The following is a 23,360-nucleotide window of genomic DNA, read 5'->3' as shown; positions in this document are numbered from 1 at the left end:
TTACAACCAGTATCAGTTCTCTGTCTGGCAAGAAGTACGGAGCTGCTGCTTGGAATCTTGCTTCTTCAACCTTTGTAATGTGCTCCCTGTGAATCTGGTGAAAAGTTTATTTAAATGGAAAAGGGTACTACCTGAACTTGTCAATTTCCTTTGCAAAACATTTTGCTTAATTGTACCTTTACTGAATACCGCCCATATAGCTAATGTCTAGGTTCTATGGTAAGAGAGAATCATCCAAGTGCCAAAAGTGCAAAGACTGTTTACAGCTATCCAGCTCTTTCAAGACAATTACATACTGAGCATAGCCACACACACAAACAACCCCAATAGAATAGAGCAGTGTGTCCAAAAGAAAGACAATTCCACACAAATTTTTCCTTGAATCACAAACACACATCTACAAAAATGCATGTATTCATAGTACAAAAACAGTTCCCTGAGGATTTAAAAGGAATGTGACCAAGAGACCACTCAGGGGAAACAGAGAAAACAAAAAACTACGGGCAGGACAAATAGCGGAGGACTTTCACAGTGGGGTGAATGGAAGAGCTAGCTAAATCTGCACCGCTAATGACCTGATACTAGAGTTCACACACACACACAGATAAACGCAAATCTCAGGCAAATCCTGGCTCCTCTCTACCACTCCATATCAACACAACAAACAGTCAGAACCGCACAGGGTGTTGTGTTTCTCCTCGTCTCCTAACGTCAATCTTGGCTTCTCTCTACCACCCCATACATAAACACACATCAGTGCTGCTGTCAGTGTTCCATGAGAACCAGCTGAACTCTGGGAGGGGAGAGCAGCGAGCACACAGGATGGGAAGGATAATGATGTCTATCCCACCTGGCTGATGGGAGACAGCCCGTTTCCATGGCAATGAAGAAAACATCAAGTGGGTCATGGGAAGTCACTCAGAACAGAACTTCTCACTGGAGGGAAAGAGGACAGTCTGCGTCCCAAATGGCACCTCACTCCCACTACTTTCCCCCCGGTACCCATAGAGCTCACTTGGGACACAACCAGATCGAAGAACCCAGCAGAGGCTGGGCTCGAACACTTCAACTAAACCACTGATTTGGTCCATTGGGTCTTCTTAGACTGTGCACTGCCTCGAAAATAAATAATTTAAAGGCCATCAAAAGCTACATCCACACCCGTTGGCATCAAAACTGCCAATGGAAACCAATAGAATACACTGACAAGGCTAAAAATAAAAAAATGTAATCTCGTTTTCCCGGACTGGGTTGGTGAAAGCAATATGGAAAAGTGCAACCTTTAGGTTATTAGGCCTATGCTATGGTGGGAAAGCAGCCATAATGCTTACTCTGACTTGGCCATGGGTCAAGGATTTATTGCTTCTTGAGCTTCCGTGCCTTGAAGAATAATTTAGGTAAAAGAGATGGGCCATAGGAGAGACCTTTTCAGTTTTGGAATGTAGCCATTCTGTACTTCAGACCTGGATCATACTCGTTAGACCAAAACGTTTTGCAACGAAAACTGAGTTCAGGTTAGTCAAATTTCTAACATCCTGTCACATGACACTAATAGCAACACTGATTGGACCACAGGAGCAAGCATAGGCCATCTGCCTGTAGCTGACTTTGAGGACACAGGCTAAAGGCGTCCGCATGCTTCCTATCCGAAACGGTTTGTGCATACAGTTGAAGTCGGAAGTTTACATACACTTAGGATGGAGTCATTAAAACTCGTTTTTCAACCACTCCACAAATTTCTTGTTAACAACCTATAGTTTTGGCAAGTCGGTTAGGACATCTACCTTGTGCATGACAAGTCATTTTTTCCAACAATTGATTACAGACAGATTTTTTCACTGTATCACAATTCCAGTGGGTCAGAAGTTTACATACACTAAGTTGACTGTGCCTTTAAACAGCTTGGAAAATTCCAGAAAACGTCATGGATTTAGAAGCTTCTGATAGGCTAATTGACATAATTTGAGTCAATTGGAGGTGCACCTGTGATGTATTTCAAGGCCTACCTTCAAACTCAGTGCCTCTTTGCTTGACATCATGGGAAAAGCAAAAGAAAATCAGCCAAGACCTCAGAAAAAGAATTGTAGACCTCCACAAGTCTGGTTCATCCTTGGGAGCAATTTCCAAATGCTTGAAGGTACCACGTTCATCTGTACAAACAATAGTACGCAAGTATAAACACCATAGGACCACGCAGCCATCATACCGCTCAGGAAGGAGACGCATTCTGTCTCCTAGAGATGAACATATTTTGGTGAGAAAAGTGCAAATCAATCCCAGAACAACAGCAAGGATCTTGTGAAGATGCTGGAGGAAACAGGTAAAAAATATCTATTTCCACAGTAAAACGAGTCCTATATTGACAAACTGAAAGGCCGCTCAGCAAGGAAGAAGCCACTGCTCCAAAACCGCCATAAAAAAGCCAGACTACAGTTTGAAACTGCACATGGTAACAAAGATCGTACTTTTTGGAGAAATTGAGAAATGTTTGGAGGAAAAAAAGGGGGAGGCTTGCAAGCTGAAGAACACCATGCCAACCTTGAAGAACGGGGGTGGCAGCATCATGTTGTGGGGGTGCTTTGCTGCAGGAGGGACTGGTGCACTTCACAAAATAGATGGCTTCATGAGGGAGGAAAATGATGTGGATATATTGAAGCAACATCTCAAGACATCAGTCAGGAAGTTAAAGCTTGGTCGCAAATGGGTCTTCCAAATGGACAATGACCCCAAGCATACTTCCAAAGTTGTGGCAAAATGGCTTAAGGACAACACGGTCAAGGTATTGGAGTGGCCATCACAAAGCCCTGACCTCAAACCTATAAAAAAAATTGTGGGCAGAACTGAAAAAGCATGTGTGAGCAAGGAGGCCTAAAAACCTGACTCAGTTACACCAGCTCTGTCAGGAGGAATGTGCCAAAATTCACCAAACTTATTGTGGGAAGCTTGTGGAAGGCTACCCAAAACGTTTGACCCAAGTTAAACAATTGAAAGGCAATGCTACCAAATACTAATTGAGTGTATGTAAACTTCTGACCCACTGGGAATGTGGTGAAAGAAATAAAAGCTGAAATAAATCATTCACTCTACTATTATTCTGACATTTCACATTCTTAAAATAAAAGTGGTGACCCTAACTGACCTAAAACAGGGAATTTTTACTATGATTAAATGTCAGGAATTGTGAAAAACTGAGTTTAAATGTAATTGGCTAAGGTGTATGTAAACTCTGACTTCAATTGTATATGATGATGACATTTTGGTCTTCGGTAAGGGTTTTTTCGGGTGGTTGCAAGCGTTTTTTTCTCTCGAGGCAAGCTGAAGTTAAGAGCCGAAGTCTACGCCCCTTCGTTGGTCATTGGTGAACAGTAGGGATTCTTCAACTAAGTGTTTTGTTGTCATTCAACAATATGACTCGTTTCCATGCACATTTTGTCACTTGAGAAATACTGCACCAAACATCTTAGTTCGATGTAAAATTGATCGACTAAGATCTCCTATGCAAAAATGTCTAAATTAAACGACAGAGTTCGTGTGTTATCTTACACTGAACAAAAATATATACGCAACAAGTTACAGTTCATATAAGGAAATCAGTTAATTTAAATAAATTCATTAGGCCCTATTCTATGGATTTCACATGACTGGGAATACAGATATGCATCTGTTGGTCAGAGATATCTTAAATAATTGTTTTTTTCAAGTAGGGGTGTGGATCAGAAACCAGTCAGTATCTGGTGTGACCACCATTTGCCTCATGAGCGCAACATCTCCTTCAGAGTTGATCAGGCTGTTGATTGATTGTGGCCTGTGGAATGTTGTCCCACTCCTCTTCAAGGGCTGTGCGAAGTTTGCTGGATAAATGGAACCCGCTGTCGTACACCGGTCCAGAGCACCCCAAACATGCTCAATGTGTGACATGTCTGGTGAGTATGCAGGCCATGGAAAAACTGGGACATTTTCAGCTTCCAGGAATTGTGTACAGATCCTGGTGACATAGGTCCGTGCATTATCATGCTGATACATGAGGTGATGGCGGCGGATGAACGGCACGACAATGGGCCTCAGGATCTCGTCACGGTATCTCTGTGCATTCAAATTGCCATCGATAAAATGCAATTGTGTTTGCTGTCCGTAGCTTATGCCTGCCCATACCATAACCCCACCGCCACCATGGAGGACTCGGTTCACAACGTTGACATCAGCAAACTGTTCACCCACACGCAGTCTGCCATCTGCACAGTACAGTTGAAACCAGGATTCATCCATGAAAAGCACACTTCTCCAGTGTGCCAGTGGCCATCGAGGGGTGAGCATTTGCCCACTGAAGTCGTTATGACACCGAAATGTAGTCAGGTCACGACCCTGGTGAGGACGAGGAGCACACAGAGGAGCTTCGCTAAGATGGTTTCTAACAGTTTGTCCAGAAATTCTTTGGTTGTGCAAACCCACAGTTTCATCAGCTGTCGTGGTGGCTAGTCTCAGACGATCCCGCAGGTGAAAAAGCCGGATGTGGAGGTCCTGGGCTGGTTACACGTGATGTGAGGTTATGAGGCCAGTTGGACGTTCTGACAAATTCTCTAAAACGATGTTGGAGGGGGTTATGGTAGAGAAATCAATTATCTGGCAACAGCTCTGGTGGACATTCCTGCAGTCAGCATGCCAATTGCACGCTCCCTTAAAACTTGAGACATCTGTGGAATTGTGTTGTATGACAAAACTGCACATTTTAGTGGTCTTTTGTCCCCAGCACAAGGTGCACCGGTGTAATGATCATGCTTTTTAATCAGCTTTGTGATATGCCACACCGGTCGGGTGGATGGATTATCTTGGCAAAGAAGAAATGCTCACTAACAGGGATGTAAACAAATTTGTGCACAACACTTGATAGAAATAAGCTTTTTGTGAGTATGGAATATATATATTTCAGCGCATGAAACGTAGGACCAGCCAAACCTAAGCATGCAGAAGCCTTAAAATCAGCCACCATTGTGCTCATGCTATTGACTGATTAATAACTACCTAAGCTGCTTATAATGACACTATATAGAGAGAGGGGGAGGGGGAGAAGAGAGATGTACGGGGTAGAGGGAGGAGAGCATTTCCTTTCATTGTGGGGCAACACTTTGCCTCTGCATCACTTTGTTCATCACTCCTGTGCAGCCTGCATGGCATCGCTTGAGCGCTCCTGCTAAATGAGGACCCAGATGTATTCCTGTATTCCCCTCAACACGGGCAAGGGTGCCCCCCTCCTGCCCGTTCCAATCACAGACAGAACAGAGTCTGAACACCAGCCCTCTAACAGTCTGAAAACATGATCTAGACATGGACCCACAGATGTGTGCTCCCGATCCATTTAAAACATTCAGATAAGAACCCCTGTTCATTTCTTATTGCAAAGAAATCAAAACGACACATGTGAATTACAGTATCAATCAAATAACACTATGTAAATGAAAAATACATTGATTTTCTTGTTAATTTCATTGAGCCATCTAGATTTGGATGTTGTACATTTCGGTGAACAATTGGTCAGTGAAAATGTCCTTCATCTTGGTCCATAGGAGGGGATCTAGGGCAGGCAGGCGGGTGGCTGGCTGGCTGGCTGCCTTTGTTACAAAATAGCAGTTGCAGCTGTCATCAAAGGTCAAGAAAATGCTATATTGAACCCTAAGGGACCTATGGAGACAGAGGCCATGTACCAGGACAAACTACAATAGGGGAAACTCACGCCTAGGAAAGCAGGGTGGGCTCTGGTTTGTATATGGGGGTGGCACTCGGTCGGGCACCATGGCGCCAGCTGCCCTTCGCAGGCCCCTACCACGCCCTCTCCCAAACCCCCAACCCCGCCCAAGGCACTGGCAGCAGGGATACCTCCTTTATCAGCAGGCCCCATCACAGGTTTCCCTGCCCCCCCCCCACCACCACCACCACCACCTTCCAATCCCCCCTCTAGCTCTTTATCACAGTAAGTTATGAATATCTTTGAAGTGCCCCCCCACACCCACTCTGGGTGTAACAGATCCTGGGTAAACCTACACCCGTCATCTCAGTGGCATTGCTGCTCTTTGTGTGGCTCGAGAGCTGCCTTTTGTGCCTAGGGACATGTGGTGGGTGGCAGAGCAGAGGGCCTTCTACATGTGCAGCACCCCAGGGATCATTAACCAAGCTGGGACTGCTTTTGTCATCTGATCAGCAGCTTCACTACTTTCACTGAAACATGAAAATATAGAGGGAGTTATGTGGCTTCCTTGTCCCTACTGTATAGCGCTTTGTATACAGAGGCCTTTCCATTCTTTTTGTATATTTGAAAGGGGTAGGGGGATTTTATTTGTATTTTTTTAAACGTGGTACCTTTTTACCGCTAAAAACTACTTTCACTGGGACATGAAAGGGAAGAGGGTGACATAAATATGGGAGCAGACAAGGTAGAGAACATGTTTTTTTTAACAAAAGTAGTGAATGGGAAAACCATGCAGTGGCTGTAAGCTGTGTGGTTTTTGTTGTGTTCTGCAGTTCTCTCAGACATGCAGTCTCTCTCTTGTTTTCCTCCCACTCTTCTCCCTCCCTGGCCTCGGGGAAAAAGTGGAACACTGAACTCCCTTACATCTGCCCTTCAAAAAATAGAAAATAAAATGACACCAGGCTTGTATCCCAAATGGCATCCTATTCCCCATATATTGCACTACTTTTGATCAAAGCACTATGGGCCCTGGTCAAAAGTAGTGCACTACATAGGGAATAGGGTGCCATTTGGGACACTCACCAGCTCCTACTGACAGATGGTCCCCCCAATCAATGAAAAACTTAAACCATGACTGTGCTGTTTATGTACACAAAGCCTGGGTCGTGTTCAGTAGGCACCAAATGGAACGGGAATGGAGTAAAACGGGAATGGAATACCTGGATTTGTCGAATAATAAGTGCATTTACATTTTTTGTTGCACAACGTTTTGAACTAATGAACACAACCCAGGCTACATCAGCCCCAAAGAACACAGCTAACAAAGTCCTTTGGCTTTCAGAATAATGTGGACACACAGCTGCCTGCCGATGTAAGTTGCAATGTGATCCTTCATTCAATTCTTCATAAACAAAACCACACAACTAACCTAATAACATCTATTGTCGAGACTGACTGAAGAGTCTGACAATCAAGCCACCATCTCAAGTCAACCAGCCCCTACCCCCTAGACCAGTGGTACCATTAATTTGCAGATCAGTGATTTTCCATTCATAACAATGATACAATTTTAATTCAATGTGTTTAATGCAGGCCTGAATCACTTCATTGAATATATCTATTGTTCCCTGGACGGCAGATAGATGGCAGTATAGAGGAGCTGTTGAACAAAGCCCGAAATTGAACATTTGTCTAAATAGAACGCAACTGCACAGCTACAGCGACCGACCCATATCAGTTTGCTCCAAGCTAATTTTACAGTCTGGTAGACATGGATCCATTTATTGTAAAAAAAGAAACGGAAATCTATTGACAAGGAAAATGAGGGGGAACAGCTGGAGAACAACGTGGCACCTGTGAACGAACAACCATCAGAGAACCAGGAGGAAAAAAATGTATCTGCAAATGGCGGCGAGGAAATGCAGCTAGCTAACGTAGCTCCGGTGACTAAGACAAGGATACGGTCGATTCAAGAAGAACACAGAAGGTTCCAAGAGAAATGGACAGACAAGTATTTTTGTACTGCATGATGGGACTAGCTCACTGTCTTATTTGCCAGAAGGCAGTCAATTGTTTTAAACGAGCAAATTTAGAGCGACATTTCCAGTCACACCATGGCCACTTTGACAAAACATATCCGCCACAAAGCAGCCTCAGAAACAACTATATAACACACCTCAAAAGGACAGGTCAAAGAACAACAAATGGACAGATCTAGCACTGTTGCAGAGAAAACGTCAGGCAACATATGAGATTGCTTGGATACTCGCAAGAAACAGGAAGGCCTTCAGACGCAGAGATTGTCAAATAATGTTTTTTTGGCCTCAGACAAAATATTGTATGCTGATTTCACAAACAAGGAAGCTATTTTAAAGCAAATTAAAACCTCTAAGGGATAGGTGTCCCTCCCGCGGGACGGTTGAGCTAACGTAGGCTAATGTGATTAGCATGAGGTCTGAAGTCACAAAAAAGATTCCCAGGACAGACATATCTGATATAGGCAGAAAGATTAATAAGAATTTAAACTAACAGCACTGTCCAATTTACAGTAGCTATTACAGTGAAATAATACCATGCTATTGTTTGAGGAGAGTGCACAATTATGAACTTGAAACTGGATTAATAAACCATATTAGGCACATTTGGGCAGTCTTGATATAACATTTTGAACAAATATGCAGTGGTTCATTGGATCAGTCTAAAACTTTGAACATACGCTGCTGCCATCAGTGGCCAAAATCTAAATTGCGCCTGGGCTGGAATAATACATTATGGCTTTTCTCTTGCATTTCAAAATAGTACCAAAAAAAACTGCATGTTTTTTTCTTTGTATTATCTTTTACTAGGTCTAATGTGTTAAATTCTCCTACATTCATTTCACATTTCCACAAACTTCAAAGTGTTTCCTTTTAGATGGTATCAAGAACATGCATATCCTTGCTTCAGGTCCTGAGCTACAGGCGGTTAGAAAAGGGTCACATCCTTAAGATTAAGGGACTGCAACTCTCAGAGACTCGACCATAACAATACGCATAGAAAGCAAGCAACTGATTACTGACAACCGTGGAGCCGTGTTTTAGTATTGCACTTGATGAAAGCACTGATTTAAGTGAAATTGCCCAATTGTGTGTTTGGGTCCGCTTCCCTCAAAATGAGTCGTTCAGAGAGTTACTTTTATGTTTACTGCCCCTTCAGGGACAAACACAAGGAGAGGATATTCTGAAAGCCCTTGTTATATTTTTTGCTGATAATAATATTGACTGGTCAAATCTGGCATCTATGTGCACTTACGGCGCCCCAAACACACGGGGGAAAGAGAAGGGACTTAGCAAGGAACATTGTGAAACAAAAACAGACTGACCAATGCACACCTGGATTGCCTCACAAGGACAGCAACAGACTATAAATTTAAAATAAATTCAGTCAAAGAGCAGAAGGGACATTTTCACTCATCCAACTGAGGTAACCCTTAATATGGGTCTTATACTATTTAATGTGTGTATGTACATTTGTGATGTGCTGTACATCAAAACAATTGCATGTGCTCTATTGCTCTGAATTTGCTCTCAAATGATAATATTGGAATTAAAAGTACAACAAATCTGTGCCCCCCTTTGACAAAGTGGCCCCCTTACAAAAAATTGTGAGTAACTGCCCTAGACACTTGTGGAGATCTGTGAGGACTGGATAGGCATAAGCAATAACGACACAAATTCCATCTAGCCTATTGAAAGGCAAGGTGGAACTACTACAAGTTCTTTCAGATCTCCAAAAGTGAACAGGAGGTAGGGGTCAACTTTAGATTGCATACGTCTTGCACAACACTTCACTTATGCGCTTCCTTCCATTATTTTCCCTGTTCTTTTGGCATGACGGTGAAATCTCTGTCATGCCAAAAGTGAAACCACAACTCCTGCTACTTGCTGTCCTTGTAAATGTAAACAGCGTTCACTAGAAACCTATGAAACCACCTACTGATTGTTAGTTGTTATCATCTGGCCCGTAACTGGGGTGTATTCACCTAGAACAAAAGCAAACAGTCCCAAATGGGGAGGGACCTACCTGTATGTGTCCAATATAGGTGATAGGACTTCACTGCCTATAGAAAGGTTACTGCTCTGTCCCCAAACAACAGAGAGGTTAGGGCAGTTTCCGTGTTTCCGTGCCTTGTGGAGGTACGGTAGGCTACATTACATGCTTGCCTAAAAAAAAATACCATATGGTCATAACGTGTTGGACAGATAGTAAGGTGTCATAAGTTCATCAGCTTCACCCAGTAGGCTTCGTTTCACTAGCAATCTTACAGCGTGCCAGGAATGCTTGTGCCCCCTCACAAGAAGAGCTCATCAAAAAGAAACCTCTGCTTTCCAAGCCCTGCAAGAGTAACAAATGCCCACCAAACACACGTTGGTTTTGACATTTTAGCAGGTATTGGGAACCTGGGTACATATGGCACCCAGAGAGGCCTTGCACTCTGCTCCTCTTCGCAAAATGAGCTATGAACTCTACATTCAATGAAGGGTCATTAACTTTACAGTGTGAATGTCTGTCTGAAGCTATGAGCAGAGAAACCCAGTCTTACTCTCAATTCTGTGTTTGTCTTTGGGTCTATTGTCACAGAGTCTATTTAGCCAAGAAACACTCATATACATACAGTACTAGTCAAAAGTTTGGACACACCTACTCATTCCAAGGTTTTTATTTATTTTTACTATTTTCTACATTGTAGAATAATAGTGAAGACATCAAAACTATGAAATAACACATATGGAATCATGTAGTAAACAAAAAGGTGTTAAACAAATCAAAATCAAAAGCACTGTGTGCTAGATAACAAAAATAAATGAAATATCACATTTACAGACCCTAAACTAAGTACTTTGTTGAAGCACCTTTGGCAGCGATTACAGCCTTGAATCTTCTGGCGTATGACACTACAAGCTTGGCATACCTGTATTGGGGAGTTTCTCCCATTCTTCTCAGCAGATCCTCTCAAGCTCTGTCAGGTTGGATGGGGAGCGTCGCTGCACAGCTATTTTCAGGTCTCTCCAGAGATGTTCGATCGTGTTCAAGTCAGATCGAAGAACATTCAAGGACATTCAGAGACTTATCCCGAAGCCACTCCTGCGTTGTCTTGGCTGTGTGCTTACGGTCTTTGTCCTGTTGGAAGGTGAACCTTCACCCCAGTCTGAGGTCCTGAGTGCTGACACCACCATGCTTCACCGTAGGGATGGTGCCAGGTTTCCTCCAGACTTGACGCTTGGCATTCAAGCCTTCTGAAAGTATTCAGACCCCTTGACTTTCCTACGTTTTGCTATGTTACAGCCTAATGCTAAAATGGATTAAATAGATTTTTACTGGGTGGCTAACGTTAGGTAGCTGGCTAACATTAACCCCTAGAGCTAAGTTAAAGGGTTAGGGTTAGCTAAAAGGTTTAGGGTTAGCTAACATGCTAAGTAGAGGCAAAGTAGCTAAAAAGTAAGTAGTTGCTAATTGTCCATGATGAGATTTGTACACATAACCTTTGGGTGGCTAGACGTTCGCGTTATATGTCCAGGACTGGGAGACAATATATCCACAGGAAAGTATAATTACATCACCTTTTCAAAGTGCTGGTAGTGCTTTCAGATTTCTATCACCTGAAGCATGTGCAGAACCATGTAAACACGTGCACAAACTCAGCAAGTGTGCATGTATTTTTATCTACTGATCATGCTTCAGGTGATATAAATCGGAATGCACTACAAATGCTTTGAAAAGTTAATGTAATTATACTTTCCTGTGGATGTATCATCTCACATTCCTACCACCGAAAGGACCAACCACAAGAACCGGTAAATGTATGTTAATATATAATTGTATTAAACATTCTGGCTTGTAGAAATCGTGAGAGCAACTTTCCAGATTCAAACGCTCATTTCTGCCAGACATATAATTCAATGCAATTCAACCTCACGTATTTCGAGAACATACAAATTTGGTGTCCCAAATTTACGTTTACTATTATGTCTAGTCCGAGACCAGTCTGAACAGGGTGGAGACACTGTCAGCAATATCGTTGTTCAACGAGGCACTAAACCTATCATAATATTTCGCTGAAAATGGCATGACATTGCGCAGTAGGCTGTTCTCCGTTAGACAAATCGACTTTGATGAGAGACGACGATGATGTCAGCAAATTTGCATGAAAACAATTTACCCATCCTAGACCATCATCAACTGACATTCATATCAGCAATTCACACAGACAGTGCTACTTTGTATCCCCGGCCTGTTCATAAAAAAAACATTCACTAGTATGACGACCTAACAACAGTTGTTCAGTAATCTTTTTCAATAGGTCATGGTCAGCCCGTGGTGTTCCCTAATCTGGCCAGCCACACACACCCTTTATCCAAGGAGTGTTCAATGGCCGCATAAGAACACCGCAAAAGAATAGAACTCTTTCAAACATACCACTAGTTTTGACATAATAGCCTTTATAAAATATAAATGTTTAACTAAAAACATAGCCATATTTCAAATGTGAGGTCCTATACAACAAACTACCCTTCCTCCACAAACAATTCACACCCAGCAGGCTATCAATTCCCGTCTCTCGGCCCTTTTTTCATGGAGACGCTACAATAAGGATCACCTAGGCTGGTACACCATAACTCGTTTAAGGTATTTTTTGTTAAGTAGATTGTTAGTTTTTAACAATAAATAAATCCTAAACACATCTATAGGTGAGAAAAGCTGATTTCACAACCCACTTACAGTCAAATTGGGATTAAACAGTGGCTCCTCTTCTGTATTCCCCCCAATGGTTGATGAAAACCAAACGCAGTAATCACGGTATTAGTTCCAAAGACTTAATGGCCCAAATAACACGCTTATGTGAAACAGTTAAAAGAATTGTAGTGCCCGTTGTCCTCATCTTTTTTTAACTAACCGCTCGTCGTGCAAATACATACATATTCCCATCCTCATTCTCTTTCCCAGGATTGTTGCGCGAGGCACGGTAAGCGTCTCCTGTTTCCTGTCCAGCCCAGAATTATGCTCGACTAATCAACAGCGCTATCCTGGGAGTGAGCAAGCACCTCTCCAACCCAGTGTGCTGGTGTGCAACTGCAGCACGCAAATCGGGGCGTTCCTGCATGTGGGCATTTCTACATCTGCAGGAACATACCTCTCGAGCATACCATTGGTTCCTTCACGAACACCCCCCCTCGAGCATCCCATTGGTTTCTGCATGAATGCCCTCCCCACACCCCTTGTATCAAATCAAATCAAATCAAATGTATTAGTCACATACACATGGTTAGCAGATGTTAATGCGAGTGTAGCGAAATGCTTGTGCTTCTAGTTCCGACAATGCAGTAATAACAACAAGTAATCTAACCTAACAATTCCGCAACTACTAGGGGCGGCAGGGTAGCCTAGTGGTTAGAGCGTTGGACTAGTAACCGAAAGGTTACTAGTTCGATTTGAACCGAAAGGTTCAAATCCCCGAGCTGACAAGGTACAAATCTGTCGTTCTGCCCCTGAACAGGCAGTTAACCCACTGTTCCTAGGCCGTCATTGAAAATAAGAATTTGTTCTTAACTGACTTGCCTAGTTAAATAAAGGTAAAATAAAAAAATAAAAAAAAATAAAAAAAATACACGCAAGTGTAAAGGGATAAAGAATATGTACATAAAGATATATGAATGAGTGATGGTACAGACGGCATAGGCAAGGTGCAGTAGATGGTATAGAGTACGGTATATACCTATGAGATGAGTACTGTAGGGTATGTAAACATAAAGTGGCATAGTTTAAAGTGGCTAGTGGTCCATGTATTACATAAGATGGCAAGATGCAGTAGATGATATAGAGTACAGTATATACATATACATAAGAGATGTGTAATGTAGGGTATGTAAACATTATATTAGGTGGCATTGTTTAAAGTGGCTGGTGGTACATTTTTACATAATTTCCATCAATTCCCATTTTTAAGGTGGCTGGAGCTGAGTCAGTTTGTTGGCAGCGGCCGCTAAATGTTAGTGGTGGCTGTTTAACAGTCTGATGGCCTTGAGATAGAAGCTGTTTTTCAGTCTCTCGGTCCCTGCTTGGATGCACCTGTACTGACCTCGCCTTCTGGATGATAGCGGGGTGAACAGGTAGTGGCTTGGGTGGTTGTTGTCCTTGATGATCTTTATGGCCTTCCTGTGACATCGGGTGGTGTAGGTGTCCTACCCATTGGTTCCTGTATGAAGGCCCCCCTCCAAGCAGAACATCTTCAGGCTTGGGTATGTCGTGTGGCGCTTTCGAATGTGTGTCAAAATGGGAATATTATCTGTTTTTTCGACCACGCCTCCTAGTTACCGGAGTCCTCTTTGCCAGCTGGACATTGTCCTTCCCTCCTCATCGTTAACAGAACTGCAGGAAACCGTACAGCAGGCGGGAGCGACACCGTGTGCTAGCTAACACACGGTTTCGCACCCGCCTGCTGTGTACCCAAGAAAACCATGGCTGACAGGAGGGACACTGTCTACCAGTCGCCCCTGCCTCCCGCTAGCATTGCAGGCGCGAGCCACTTCGTGCTAGCTTATAATCGGTGTCAAGCCAGCACACATTGTTGCCTCCCGCCTGCTGTGTACCGGAGAAAACCGTACCCAAAAGGCGGGGGCGAAGGATACGTCTACCGGTGTCGCCCCCGCCTTATCGCTAGCTACGCCGGGAGGCTGAGGCAACACCGTGTGCTCCCATGTACTGGAATCCTTATTAGGACTACACTAGCACACACGGTCCTTCGCTCCCGCCTGCCGAACATCATTAACAGAACTTCTGGTAAAGGGCGAAGGGCCCTTTTGAAGGCCCTCAGATACATTTTTTTGGAACTCAGTCGGGGTCTCAGTTTACTGTTGCGAGTTAGAATAGTAGGTATAATTTTGAAATGTGGTTGTGCATCAGCATTTCTATTATGTCAGTCAATTAGCCCATGTCAGATAACATTCTTTTTTTGTTATTGCTAAGTTAGTTTTGCAGCCAGCTATCTAAACTTGTTATCATGGTCAAATTAACCCCATTGATTTTGTTGGCCAGTCTCACTCATATCATTAAACTGCATTTCTTTCCACTCTATGGCAAATTGGAATTGTTTTGGTTGCAGTGTGTATTTGGGGGTATGCAGGCCCGCGAGCAACTGCGGCACCTCATGACGAGTTCAGATTTTTTTGTGGTCTCCATCAAAGTTGCGATCCCTGAGCTACAGTTAGCTACTGTTGTCTGCCTCGCCTCTTCTGTTGGGTTGATCAGCGGTTGGCATCCGACATTATGGTGAATTACCGCGATCTACTGTACTGGAGCGCCCCTCTCCTCCTACCTATGTACTGGAATCATAGCTTAAACATTTACCAATAAAAGTAGTGTATAAAGAGAGGCTCCACTCCTGCAGATGCCGGAATGCCCCGAATTGCGAGTGAGTGAAGAAGCCAACGCCATGTACCAGTTCATGGGATTGTTAGTCAAATTCATATGGACTGATTCATTTTTGTCAAACCTCATTCATTATCCTGTCAAATTAAAATCATTTTTTGGGCAAATTCTTTCTAATCTCTTACATGAATTCCACACATAGAAAAATGATTTACCATTTGTTGGTGTTTCTATTCTACCAACCCCAGACCCTTGTACAGTTCACATTTTATTGGTCACATACATTTTTTTTAGCAGATGTTATTGCGGGTGTAGCGAAATGCTTGTTAAAAAAAAAAAAAATGTCTGGGCTAATAATGTAAGAAATAACACAACAAAACAAAATACTGCAAAGTTGCTTAGGAGCTAGAAGCAGAGCTGCGATATCTGTCGGCGCCATCTTACCCAGTTGTAGGATACTGCAAGTTAATTATAACCTTTGACCATTACCTCATTAGGCTAAATCTGAAAGTGGTAACCTAATAAAGTGGCAATGGTGTACAAAGGACTTATGTGAGAATAAATATAATATATAAGTGCTTGAAAAATCATTTGTCAAAAGTGTGTTTAAATGTGTCATACAAATATAATTATCAACAGCAGAGATGCATCTAAACGAATTATGCCACCTAGTGGACAATATTGCCATGACATTTTTTTATTCCTTCTCCCTGGCTCTGGGCCAGAGAGAAACGTTTGATGAGCTGAATACTTGAATCTGGGTGTGTCAGGCTGCATTTAAACAGGCAGTCCAATTCTGATTTTTTTTAGTAAGTGGTCTTTTGACAAATCAGATCTGAAAAATATCTGATGTGAAAACACAATTGGTCAAAAGACCAATTAGTTGGAAAAATGTCAGAATTGGGCTGCCTGTCTAAACACAGTCTGACAGTGATAGGCAAGCACCAGTTGGCTCTGGTTTTGACACAATCAGCATTTTCAATCTGGGATGTTTTGACCCATCAGTGACCTTTACCACTGCTCTCTCCTCTCTGACATGTTGTGACTATATGTTACTATATGTGACTATATGTTTGTTTTACTCCATGTGTAACTATGTGTTGTTGTATGTGTCGAACTGCTTTGCTTTATCTTGGCCAGGTCGCAATTGTAAATGAGAACGTGTTCTCAATTTGCCTACCTGGTTAAATAAAGGTTAAATAAAATAAAAATAAAAAAATGTTAGGCCCTCAGTGTTTCAGAGAAAGAGATGAGTAGATATTAGGCTTTGTTCAATAGCATCTTTCACAAAACGGAACATTCTACTGGCTATTCTGATCGGAACCATCCATGCTGTCAAAGAAGGCTATGAAAAACAGAAGTTATGTGAGCTGTGTTCGAATTCCCATAGTAACATACTGTATACTACATACTTGATGAGTATATACTACAAGTTAATTGTAGTATACTGTAAACAAATGGTATCCTTTCAGTTAAGTGTACTAGCACTTCATCTGTCTACCGGAAGTTGATGCTGTTGCTATGCAACTTCTTGCTAGCTAGTTAGCATAGTAAATAAAGTACTAGCACGACATCTTACGACTTCATTAACACTGTCCATTGAGAATGCACAATGACTATACCACTTAGCTAAGCTAAGAATGACGTGAATGATCAAGTCAAAACATTGGGTAGTTAGTTAGATAGTATATAGTTAATATACTGGCAATTTCAATGTATTAGTAGCCAACTAACGTTAGGGGAAAGGGTGATACCTAGTCAGTTGTAAAACTGGACGGTAGCTAGCTAACATACCGGTACATACAAGCAACTGCTGTAATGATGTGCTATGCGGTTCATAAGGCTAGTGAAGCTAACAAATTGTCATACAACATAACATGTAACGTAACTTATTTGAAAATACATTACTTTATTATTATATTGCTTAACATTTGTCATAATTTGTTAAAGCAATTAATTTGTATCTGCTCTTGACAGACTTCAGCTGCATATTTTCTGCCATTTTCTTCAAATCTGAAAATGTTGTGAAGCCACACCCACTTCTGAAGAATTGCATTATGGGCCCCAAAAGCACAGAAATATTGTCCACTGATTGTATACTTCGTATTTTTGCAAATGTAGTACGACATCCAGGAGCTTTTGGCATATTAACTATATCCATACTATGACCAATAAGCATACTACATACTCAATTTACATTACAAATAGTGCTGTTAGTATGAGTATTCAAACACAGCTATGGTCTAGACCAGGGGTATTCAACTCTTACCCTACAAGGTCCAGAGCCTGCTGATTATCTGTTTGCCCTGATAATTAATTGCACCCACCTGGTGTCCCTGGTCTAAATCAGTCCCTGATTAGAGGGGAGTAATGAAAACTTGTTCATGTAGGCACTCTGGGAAGACTCCACTCTCTTTAGTCTCAGTTGGTAGAGCATGATGCTTGCAACCCCAGGACTGTGGGTTCTATTCCCGCTGGGACCACCCATACCAAATATGTATGTATGCATGACATGACATGACTCTGTGTGTGTGTCTATAGCTGTAGTGTGCAGGAGACCAGTAAATCTCTCCGCTCCCCCCAAACAACCTATAGCACACTACATTTCTAATGAAGATACCTGTATGATATGAAGTGTCTCTGAATAATGCGTTCACTGGAAAGTTCTTGCACAGAAAAAGCATGACAAACAGGAAATGTTGGCCTATACTGTGACCACAACGAGATGTATTACACCCCTGTCTCTGGGATAATATCAGCGTTTTCCTGACTGTCTGTCGCAGCAGACAGTCACATAGCAACAGAGAAACCCGGGTGTGTCTCTGCGAGTTCTACCAGAAGCAGTGAAATATGATATAGAGGAGAAAATCAAACATGAGTAATGCGATAAGAGGTTCCAAGCCCATCAAAGGTCACACACCGGTAGAGGGCAGAAACGTCTTATGAAGTTCAGAGTGCACTGCCACGGAGTGTGTTTTTTTCCCCTCAAGAGTCTGTGCAGTCAGTCACCCTGTTAGATGTGCAGCAGAGAGAGTTGCTTACAGTCGACGAAGGCCAGATTGTTGGTCACAGTGAAGTGACAGGGAAGGATGTTATGAGATGTACGCTGTCATCGTGTGACAAGCATGTGTTGTATGTTTAGGTAGAGCAGAGCAGTCACTGTCTCGTTCTGTTTGGCATACAGTGTATTGTCACATTTACCCTGATTGTTGTGCACTGTAAAGGGATATCAGGGGAGCTTCAGTTTCACGACAAAACTGAGAACTTTCAAGATTAACGTTTCCTGGATACCCACGACCCTCCTCTCCCTCTGCCTCTCCAGTACTGCCAACATGATAAGCTCCCATAACTGTAAAGGTAAGATCTGAGCCTGTTTAGGAGGGTGCAATGTTATAGAATGTTCAGAGTATTGTGTAGAACAGATATAAATGTCTGTCAGGTAGAATAAGGAATCGTTTCAGCTCTAATTATTACATTTCTATCTGAATGTTTCACCTATTGGACTTTGTCATTAACGTTCATCTATATTCTCAGTATCAACAAATGTCACATCAGGCAGGATCCATAGCACTACCAGAACATTCTGATAACTAGAACAAAAGCAAAAGGTTGCCCAATCAAAGGGTTGCAGATCATTCAAGATTGTAATGCTCGCAAAGCTGCGTGGTTTTTCAGGTGGGGATGCTAGATGAAGTTGTTTGGATCTCTCCAACACATTACTCAACTACTGTATTTAAACCCCAATTACAGATGTGGATATGCTTTAACATCTATACTGCAGCTTTATTATGAATAGAATAAGCAGGTGTATGTAATGCATTGAATTGGCTGTTTCCTCATTTTGATAGGACTTTGCAGAAATGAATGGGCAGGGGTGACAGGGATGAAACTAAGTGACTCACATTTTCTATTCCACACAGTTCTGTGACTGCATCTCTCCACCACTTTATGATATCTCTTTCTCTCTCTCTGAACATGTTCAATGTGTGGGTTAAAATACTATGAAATTACAAATAATGAAATATGAATAATACAGATTTGGGGCTAGGTAAAATATAGTGTACTGCAGGATTCAGCCTCAGAAGCTATTTCATTTGTGTGTGTTTTTTACATTTCCTACACAAGTCATCAGAATGTCCTGACAACATAGATAATGTCCTGAATTTGTTAAAATGCTATTTTAGGCTTAAGGAGTTAGGGTAAATTGGATTTTGAATGGGGATACATTTTTACTCCATAAAAAGTCCAGAAATTTCACATAAAAAACGCAATCTGAATCATCGTTTGAATCCCCTTGAGATTGCTGCCTGTTGCTTCATTGTTTGTTAGAGATGTCAGGTTTTCAGTTGTGATATTAACTTGTAGTTGGGATTTACATTTGGTTGTGAATTCAACATGAAACCCTCCCCCCCACAAAAAAAGTTAGGTTGAAAAAAATACTAAATGCTCTTATGATCAGCAACACATTGCTCAGCAACACATTCAACGTCATCACTGTGTAAGGGCTATTGTAAGAGCTATTTGACCAAGAAGGAGAGTGATGGAGTGCTGCATCAGATGACCTGGCCTCCACAATCACCCGACCCCAACCCAATTGAGATGGCTTGGGATGAGTTGGACCTCAGAGTGAAGGAAAAGCAGCCAACAAGTGCTCAGCATATGTGGGAACTCCTTCAAGTCTGTTGGAAAAGCATTCCTCATGAAGCTGGTTGAGAGAATGCCAAGAATGTTCAAAGCTGTCATCAAGTCAAAGGTTGGTTACTTTGTTTAACACTTTTTTGGTTACTACATGATACTATATGTGTTATTTCATAGTTTTGATGTCTTCACTATTATTGTACAATGTAGAAAATTGTAAAAATAAAGAAAACCCCTTGAATGAGTGTCCAGATGTGTCCAGACTTTTGATTGGTACTGTATATAAAACGACGAGTTGATATATCAAATGACGCAAGATTCAACATTTTGTGCTTTTCAGTAAAAATTATTGTACAGAATTCTTGCCACCAACAAATGTTGAATATTTGGGGCATACAATCATCGCAGCTCTGCAGATTTTGTTGTGAGGATACAGAATCAATCGACCATTTGTGCTGCCCTCAAGTAGCCGGTTTCTGGTGTCAGTTTCAGGAATGGCTGAAAAGCATAACATTAATCTAAAATTGACCCTAGAAATGCATTGTTGGGAAATTTGGAGACCTGGTCAGTCAATTACTAACATACTAATACTCTTAGTAAAAGTATTTATCTTCAACTCACAATCTATTGATTCTATTTGATAGATTCAAAATTGTATGTTAAACATCACAGCATAGTTGAAAGATATATTGCGTGTAGAAATACGAAGAGGGTGGCCAGCAGATATAGGTGGGATGGGCTGAGGGAAATTGAGGGTTGGGATGTGGAACTGGAGATAAGTGGGAGTGAAGTTGCTGGGTGGGGGGTAGAATGACAGTCAAAGATAGAAGTAAAAAACAAAGTCAAAATAAGCACAAAATACAAGTTTAAATGACACAAAAAAAGTATAATAATGCAATTGTCACGTCTGCTCCCGCTCTTCCCCTCCCCCTGGCGCTTGAGGGCGCCAGAATGCCTTGCATCACTCACTCCTGCCATCCATCACGTAAACCTGCCTTTCCTCGTCACGCGCATCAGCGTTATTGGACTCACCTGGACTCTCTTATCACCTGTTCATTTCCTCCCCTATATGTGTCAGTTCCCCAGCTCTGTTCCCCGCTTCTGCATTGATTGTTTTCTGTTTGCTAACGCTGTTTATGTCTCGTTCCATGTCCGTTATTTATTAAATGTTACTCCCCGTACCTGCTTTGTCTCTCCAGCGTCATCCTTGTGACAGATTGTGACAGAATGCAGAAGCCATCACACGAAGCATCGGGGAGTACTGGCGTTCTGGTTGGTATAGTGGCATCGGCTCTGGGTCACCACCGATGGAACCGTGGGTGCCTAGCCTGCTCGTCGGGCTTCCACGTCCTAGCAGGCTCGAGAGGTTTCCTTGCCCCGGTTGGCTCGGATGGCGCCCATCCCACGTCGGGCCTCAGCTGGATCGTCAGTTCTTGTCTGCCCAGCCGGTCCAGGAGTTTTTTGTTTGTTTGTTTTTTGTTTTGTCGGTGACGTCGGGGGTGGATTCTGCCGCCGATGGAACCGGGGGTGCCTAAGCCAGCCCGTCGAGCTTTCATGCCCTGGCTGGCTCGAGAGGTTTCATTGCCTCGGTTGGCTCGGTGGCTTCCCATCCCACGTCACACTCCACCGGATCATCGGGTTTCCTCAGCGGGATCGACAGGCGTCTTGACTCAGCCGGATCGTCAGGCTCCCATGCCTCAGCCGGCTCGCCAGGCTCTCACGCTCCAGCCGGTTCGTCGGGCTTCCACGCCTCAACCGGCTTGCCCAGCGCCCATGTCTCGGCCGGTTCGCCCAGGTGGGACGCCGGGTGGCGCCCCTAGAGGGGGGGTACTGTCACGTCTGCTCCCGCTCTTCCCCTCCCCCTGGCGCTTGAGGGCGCCAGAATGCCTTGCATCACTCACTCCTGCCATCCATCACGTACACCTGCCTTTCCTCGTCACGCGCATCAGCGTTATTGGACTCACCTGGACTCTCTTATCACCTGTTCATTTCCTCCCCTATATGTGTCAGTTCCCCAGCTCTGTTCCCCGCTTCTGCATTGATTGTTTTCTGTTTGCTAACGCTGTTTATGTCTCGTTCCATGTCCGTTATTTATTAAATGTTACTCCCCGTACCTGCTTCGTCTCTCCAGCGTCATCCTTGTGACAGATTGTGACAGCAATATAGTATTATGTATTTAAAACATAAGTGTTTGATGCATGGAGACAGTTTTATACAACTACCACTGCATACATATACACAGCTCACCCTACTCACTCTCCACCTCTGTCTATGTGTTTGATCCTCAGTTCAGACTCAGGAGAGTGGAGTGTTCCCAGAGCGACTACATGAGCACCAAACCCAGAGCTCCACTCAGGTGGCCCAGGAAGAAGCAGGGGGTCCAGCATCCAATCTGAATGGGACGATACTGATCACAGTCATCCTCAGATCACAATCCTTCTCATACAAAAGCTAAACGAGAGTTGAGCCTTAATTTGCCTTTGAGCGCTGACTGCTGAAAAACACCAAGTTCTTTATGTAAGCCTGTTCTTTAAGTCACATGGTATACATCTAATTGTACAACTGATTGTGTGTGAATAAAGATTGAGTTATCTTATAAATGTGAATCAAAGAATTATAATCTGATGTAATATGATTTTCTGGGAAACTATTGAGAATGGAGTCTTGAAGTTGTGGGCAGCATACCCCCAACAACAACAAATAATACGAAATGAATGTTCATCTCTCATATCCCCATGCATATTGTAGTCAACGCGCACACACAAACACACAGACAGACAGGTTAAGCGTATAGACGCAGGGACACCCTCAGTGATATGTAGTGCGCGTGTGGCGTATCTAGATGAAGATCCTAGTGAATGGGTCTCACATGAAACAGTGGTTTCCAAATAAGAGGGGACTAAACCACATACTCTCTCTCTGAGAGCCACTGTGATTTTCATTGTATGGGTCAAAATAAGGGACTGTCCTACATTGAAACTGACACACTGAATTACAAATCCCTGCTTGTGCTTTAGGACATGACCTTGATGTAAGGTACATCTCTCTATTTTCACTAAGGAACACGTTGCGTTAGCGTGTGTAACTCGGCTGATAAGGAAACAATATGAAAAAACTTCTGCAATGACTAAATAAAAAAAACACTGCATCATTTCCCGTCTAAGGTTCCCTTGGAGGTTGTTTTTTATGTGCCATTGTGCACTTTTGTATGCATAAGAGGCACCACTCCTTGATGTTGCACACCTTGCAGTTTCTATGTAGTTAGGGTAAACACACTGCAGCAGACTATGAGGGCTGTACAGGTTTCATGTCACAATGTAGTAGTGACTATGTCCAAAATGGAAACCTTTTCTCTTTATAGTGCACTACTTTTGACCAGGGAGTGCGCTATAGGGAATAGGGTGCCATTTGGAACGCATACCGTATAAAAGTCTGAGGTTAACACAAGCTTAGGAGATCTTACACGTTTTATTCTTTGAGATATCAGTCAGTTATCTTGAACCTTATGAATTATAAAGCCTTTTATGTGCTGTATGTGCTTTTTTAAATGACAGAAATGCTTCAAAATGACCAAGATTATCTCATAGAACAAAACGTGTATGATCTCCTAAGCCTGTGTTTACCACAGACCATATTT

At 42.7% G+C, this 23,360-nt stretch overlaps 2 protein-coding genes and 1 long non-coding RNA gene across 8 annotated transcripts in view; 2 read left to right on the top strand and 1 right to left on the bottom strand.

The window, feature by feature from the left end:
* The window catches only part of raph1b (Ras association (RalGDS/AF-6) and pleckstrin homology domains 1b), a 77,992-nt gene extending 65,229 nt beyond the window's left edge, over nt 1–12,763 (bottom strand). For 5 of the 6 annotated variants that reach the window (XM_071329310.1, XM_071329313.1, XM_071329314.1 and 2 more), the window contains exon 1: nt 12,440–12,763. The gene's annotated coding sequence lies outside the window, so the exon portion shown is untranslated. Of the gene's footprint in view, nt 1–10,631; nt 10,957–12,439 lie in introns of all 6 variants that reach the window. The other variant, XM_071329311.1, reaches the window with a different exon arrangement.
* Nucleotides 1–23,360, top strand: part of LOC139532128 (tubulin beta-4B chain-like) — a 394,248-nt gene that overhangs the window by 331,143 nt on the left and 39,745 nt on the right. The gene's annotated exons all lie outside the window — the stretch shown is intronic.
* On the top strand, nt 18,088–22,323 carry LOC139532112 (uncharacterized). Its single transcript, XR_011666498.1, has 2 exons — nt 18,088–18,442; nt 22,012–22,323. It is a non-coding gene; the product is annotated as an uncharacterized lncRNA (long non-coding RNA).

Source organism: Salvelinus alpinus, chromosome 10 (genome assembly GCF_045679555.1).
Source record: "Salvelinus alpinus chromosome 10, SLU_Salpinus.1, whole genome shotgun sequence".
NCBI lineage: Eukaryota > Metazoa > Chordata > Actinopteri > Salmoniformes > Salmonidae > Salvelinus > Salvelinus alpinus.
This window is presented reverse-complemented; position numbering and strand designations above follow the sequence as displayed.